Raw genomic sequence first — 6,429 nt, 5'->3', positions numbered from 1 at the left:
ATTAGCCCCTAAACTATTCAAAATGTTGGCATTTTCTCTCTAATATATTATTTTGTGACATTGTTCCCTAACCTATTCAAAATATTATTTCTTGCTCTCTAAACTATTATCTCGTAATATTTCATCTGGACCTATCAAAAGGTGAAATATCAACTAATGTGAACAATAAGTTGCTATTCTTTTTAAAAATCTTAACTTATCCAACTGAAATCTGATCCACTAAAATTTGACAAAATTGTTAGAATTTGAACACAAACTATTAATTTACCATACATTGGTTGAAATTTCACCCTTTTTAATTGATTAATGGACAAATTTTACCAAATAATAGATCAGAGAGTGAAAACTAAACTTTGGTCAATCATAAACTCCAGTCAACAATCAATGACACTGATCAACAATCGACTTCGATCGATGATAAACGACTCTAGTCAATAATCAATGACTTCGGTAAAAAAAACGACACTAGTCAACAATCGACTCAAGTCAATCAACGACTCTAATTAGTCAGTCGAGTCCCTACTCGGATCAAAAGGTAACTACGGTGGTCCAAAAACTAAGAAACATATATATTAACTTTGGATTATATTTCTCTAACTCAACGTGATCGATTACTTTATCATATCAATTTTGCAAGTCCTGTTTTTACGAATATATTTTGAAGTAGGGGCAAAGAATTGTTACTCCAAGTCATGTGGAATTACTCTACTTTTAGATCGAGTTACTCCAACCTTCAATTTGTTTGCCCTTTTCATGTGAGAGCCTCATTGTAAAAATGTGGAATTCTTGGGTATGGGATAAATCATGCTTATAAGGCATAATTTTATTCCTCTCCTATAAAATTATACTAAGTTGAGATTCTCTGTTGGGGTTTCAGGTATGTCCCAGACTAAATCAAAAGGCATCAATAGACAGATACACATCAAAACATTTAGGGAGGTCATGCAAAAAAAATAACTCGACGCGAGGATGATAAAAAGCTTAATACTCCTCATTCTTACAAATTTTAATATGAAAAAAAAATATATGAAAAGGTCGTCTTGTTCAAAAGCCCAATTATGAAATCTCTTTTCTCCCACTTCACAACTCGGAACGCACCGTTCTTATAAAGATAGGTGTTGTCGCATTTTCTTAACCTGAAATGGCCAAGGTGAGGAAAGGTTGGGGCATGTAGCTTAGAGGTTTAGAGCATGTGGCTACGAACCACGATGTCAGTGGTTCGAATCCTTCCTCGCCCACAACCGGCCAAAAAGGGCATTTTCTTCTAAAGGTAAGAAAATCACGATCGAGATAGCGGACCAAAAGCTATAGAACTTGGGTGTGTGCCTTTTATCAAAATAGAATGTCCTCACTTTTTCTTTTGGTTTTTTAATTGTTATCGTAAAACCTTTATGGAAATCGACGACTGCATCTTTAATGCACTTGCTAATACATTTAAAAATTCTTAATTAGTTAGTTGTAAGATATGCATTTAAAAGGAGAAAAATATGGAGAGGAAGAAAAACATTACAATGATAATAGAGCTGGTGATCGATGCATTGGTGAATGGAGTCCATAACTATACCGATCCTAAAGTAGCAAAATTCTTTATTGGGTAAGTTTTGATCCGCACGAAAGGCGTAACGATTTAGGCACTGTTTCGGAGAGGCTCAATGAAATAGACATGTCTCTGAAGATGCAGACTACCTACACCTGGACAGAAAGACCCTATGAAGCTTCACTATTCATTGAGATTAGTTTCAGGCCTTTCCTACACAACTTAGGTGGAAGGCAAAGAAGGACCCATTTAAGGGGGTCCGAGCCATCATTGGGATACCACTCTAGAAGACTATAATTCTAACATTGTGTTAGGACCTATGATCCAAGAGATAGTACTAGGTAGACAGTTTTTACGGGGCGTAGGCCTCCCAAGAGGTAATAGAGGCAAATAATATGTATTAAAATAATATTCATGAGAATTCTTATTAGTAGAGAGAAAATTTGTATATATATAAGTTTTTTAGGAAAATATTAAATTATATATAAGTGAACTTATATAAATTACAAATAATTTTCTTACTATGTATTCCAAACTTATATATACAATAACATTTTTTTATAGAATGAATTGTATATATAATTATTACATAATATAAAATGCAACACGTGCAATGTACGAGTTTCATTCGGTATTATAAATGATAAACACAAAAAATAAATAAAATCTTGATTCGCTATTTAAATTTGAAATTTTAAGATAAAATATTAACTTAACCAATTAATATTAAAATAATAGTAAAAAAGTAAAAATTCAATGTTAGGACTTTAGTGGTGTTGTTTTTCTATGGACGAGGGTTAGGGTTAGAGGGAGGAAGAGTCGAGGAGAGGAATGAGAAAGAAAAAAGGTCGGTTTTTATTTATTTATTTAGAGAGAGAGGAAGAGTTAAGAGTTAAAAATCTAATAAATATATTTTTTATTTTAATTAATAGGAACAAATTTAAAAACGTTTTTAACGATTGAGTTTACTGGCTAGCATAGGCATTAAAACTGCGGCCCAAGTCTTCTTATGGTTACCAACCATTTATACGGTTAATGATTGACAAATTTCCATTTAATTTTTAAAATCAGTCTTTAACTCTTTATTTTCTTGGTGTGTCCGCTTTTAAATCCAAGTAAAAGTGTTGTTTTATTGGTTAAATTATTTGTGCTCATATTCTCCAAATTAAAAACATTATTTTTTTCTTTCATTTATTACGTTCAAACTTTTTAATAACCAAATGTCTTTTGGATTAAGTTTAGAAGGTATTAGGCCGAATCTTTTGTGACGAATTGATGTCCATAACATGCTTTTAGAACATGTCTCTCCTGATTAGAATAATTGAATCATGTTCTATTTAAAAATCTAGTGTCAGCAAGGATGGAAAAGAAAATGTGAATTTTCTCTTTTTTCTTTTATGTTTGTGACTACAATTAGGTTACCAAAAGCTCTCTTAAACTTACCTTTATATACTATTAGGATTAACACATGGGTCTAATCCATTTGGACTCCTCATGGATCAGAAAAGCCCAACATCATCGATATAAGGAATTACAAATAAGTGATGCTAATAGTCGGGGCGAACGAAGCCCTTCTTTACAAGATGTTCTCGATTAATCTAATAGGTTTGGCCTCGTACTAGTTTGAGATCCTAGAAGTGGGTTCCATTCACAGTTGCAAGCAATCGAGTCAGCAATTACCAAGCTCATGGTGTTAATACCATCCACCACAACCTACTATGGACATGTTTAACAACTGAACTTAGGAGAATCCCTCAAACCCTATGTGGACAGGTTTAACAAGGCTCTCATGTCCACAAGATACACACATTCTTGAAAGTTTATATAAAAGGCTCTCACATCCTGTGCAAAATGACGCCATGAGCTCTCATGTCTTAAACATTTTTGGGAAAAGAAAAAATTGGAGTCTATTCATTAAAAAAATTAATTCTTTTATATAACAATAAAATTTCTACAAAATGAAACACCAAAATAGTTTAACTTGATTTTTAACATAATAGACCCCTTAAAATTCTTAAACTGTTATGTTCTAGATATTTTCTAGATAAGTAACAATATAACTTAAATTTGTGATGTAAGAAACTCTCTTTAGCAATATGTCAACAAAAAATCCAAAAACTTAGATAGAATCTAGAAAATTAAAAAATCACATAATCATATATAGTAATAGCTCACATTACAATGGATATATAAAAGTTAAAAATATGAAGACACAACTACTCCTCATCATTACCTTAACAATGTCTTTTGTTCTGGTTATTTGCATTTTGCATTAGCATATCCCTTTTTAATTAACAATTTATTAACCACTTTTGTACTTATATATATGTAGTTATAGTCAACTCAAACTTTATTATTATTCTATTAATCTAAAATCTGACATACACTAAACCCCTAAATTATACCTTTTTTAATCAACAGTACATTATTTCTTATTCATGGAAACTAATCTATACCATCTCATAGTATTTATAATTAATTAATAGATGAGATTTTGCAGTTGTCAGATAAGATAAATTAAATTAAATTAAATAAATGTGTAAAAAAGCAAAAGAAATTCATGTTTTGGAGGAATTCTAAAAGTGAGGCATGTGCATGCTAGTTGACAGTAGACATTATGATTTAAGCATGAACTTCACATTCCAGAGAATGTGGGGAGTTGAGTTGAGTTGAGTTGAGTTGGGAAATATCATTAATTTATGCTTTTTGCTTTTGGTTGTTATTTTTTTATTATTTTATTTTATATAACACTAATTTGATTAATTTTATAATGAATATCTTTCTGTTTTTAATCAACTTTTCAGTTATATATACCCGTGCCCAATAGAATACTTGAATGAATAATTATATATGAGATTTTGTTAGTGTATTAAATTAAAAGGGAATGATTCTATAAAAATTGCAGGTGTTTGAATGAATGAATTAATTTCTATCTGTCTTATAATGATGTTTAAATTTTAATTTTTGACAGTCATTTGTATAATCATGAAAGCTGCCAAAAGGATTCGTCGTGGATCTGTTTCAATGGCCAAAACAAACAAATAAATAAATTATAACAATCCTATTCAAATTATGAAAACTTTAAATAATTCTTATATCTAATAAATTCAGAATCCTAATGAATTATCCTAATGTCATAAGTATAGTACTATATTTCTATATAGTTTTACACTTTTTAAGTTTAAGAAAAAGTTCAAATAGTAGAACCGTTTTCTTAAATGATGAATTAAACTTTGATTATATATATATATATTATAATTTCTGAAGATTTTTTTTTATCAATTATTACAATACATGTTAGACTTATTCGGGTTTAGGCCGAATAAGAGACCCGTCTGTAGATGGAGTGAGTCTAATCCAAGTAGAGAGAAAAGAAGGCTAGAAGTTTAACCCATCACCTACCTATAAATAGATAGTTAAGTTGTCAAACCTAATACATAGAAATAATCTAAGGACGACGAAATATTATTTCTCTCTCTCACACACATGCCCCCCTCTCTGTGTCTCCTTAATGCAGTCGTTCGTAGTTCGTAGATCAATCATTTTCTCTCACAATTATTAACCCCGACGTAGTTGAAGCGTGACTGGTAATACAAAGGTCGTGGTGATCCGTACTTCCGTTGCAAATTATATCAAAGGTTATCCTCAAAACAGGAGGTAATTTGAAACCCATATAGAATATGTGATATTTATCCTTCATTGGTATCAAAGCCACAAATCTCGTGTTTTATTAGTTTTGCTCATTGAATATGGAGAAAGACATAGTTTTTGCATGTTAGGATTGATATTTCTATTTGATCTATGTTTATTGGACATGAATATGTGTTCTTTGGACTGTTTTTTGGTGAAAACGACACTGAACTGTCCATTTTTGCGAATTAAGGATTTCAGATCTAGGATTGTGCAAGTTTTACTCTCAACCGAAAGTGTGTGAGCCTCACCCCCTAATTCTTGTTCACCGTTTGGACAAAACGGACTTCACCAATATAACCGGGATCCCTAAAACCTTAGACCAGTGCAAATTTTAAGACGAACTGATGGAGGGAAGGTGGCGTGTGGCCCCTACGTGCCGCCTCGAATGCGATGCGCCTGAATACAGACATCCGCCACGTGTCATGTGTGTGTCACACACGCCTATCGCATTCCGACACGTGGCGGCCAGGCCCAATCCGCATGCGTGGGCGGCGCGTGGGGGCGTCCTTTGATGGCCATTTTTCCTCCAATTTGTTTCATACACCTATTTGAAATTTTTCTGATTTTAGTGTATGTTGTATAATTTCATGATATACAATTTAAGAATATTATATTTAATTTTAATTTTGTTGTAAATATTTTTTTTTGTGCGTGTGTGTTTGGTATATTTTGGTTTGAACTATATTTAAATAGGGTTGAAGTTACTTTCAATGAATTTCATTTAATTTTCAATTACTCTTATTATTATTTAAGGTCCGTTTGATTTACCTGTTGTTTGTTGTTGCTGTTTGTTATTATGGTTTGCTGTTGTAAAAGCAGAAATTCTCTACTTTTGTAAAAGCCTACTTTTCATGTATAAAAGTGAAATGATAGTTCTTTAACTAAAAATCTAAAATTTTTATTTTTAATATGAAAAGATAAACATTGGGAGAAAATGGAATAAACAAACACTCCTTAGCTTTTTTTTTTTTTTTTTTTTACTTTTCAGTTGTATTGAAAAGTGGTTAACCATTTATACAATTGTTTTTTTAATTAGATTTTGTGTGATTTTAGTTCATTTTTAGGGTAATAAAAAAAAAGTCCTTATGCTTTCACTTATTGTCAAATCAGTACCTGAATTTTTTTTATCCAAATATTGACCGAGTTTTTTCGTTTTGCTAAAGCAGATGAATGAGGTTTTTCATTTTACTAAAAATCAG

Source organism: Euphorbia lathyris, chromosome 2, assembly GCF_963576675.1.
Source record: "Euphorbia lathyris chromosome 2, ddEupLath1.1, whole genome shotgun sequence".
NCBI classification, from domain to species: Eukaryota; Viridiplantae; Streptophyta; class Magnoliopsida; order Malpighiales; family Euphorbiaceae; genus Euphorbia; species Euphorbia lathyris.
Note: the sequence above shows the minus strand (reverse complement) of the source record.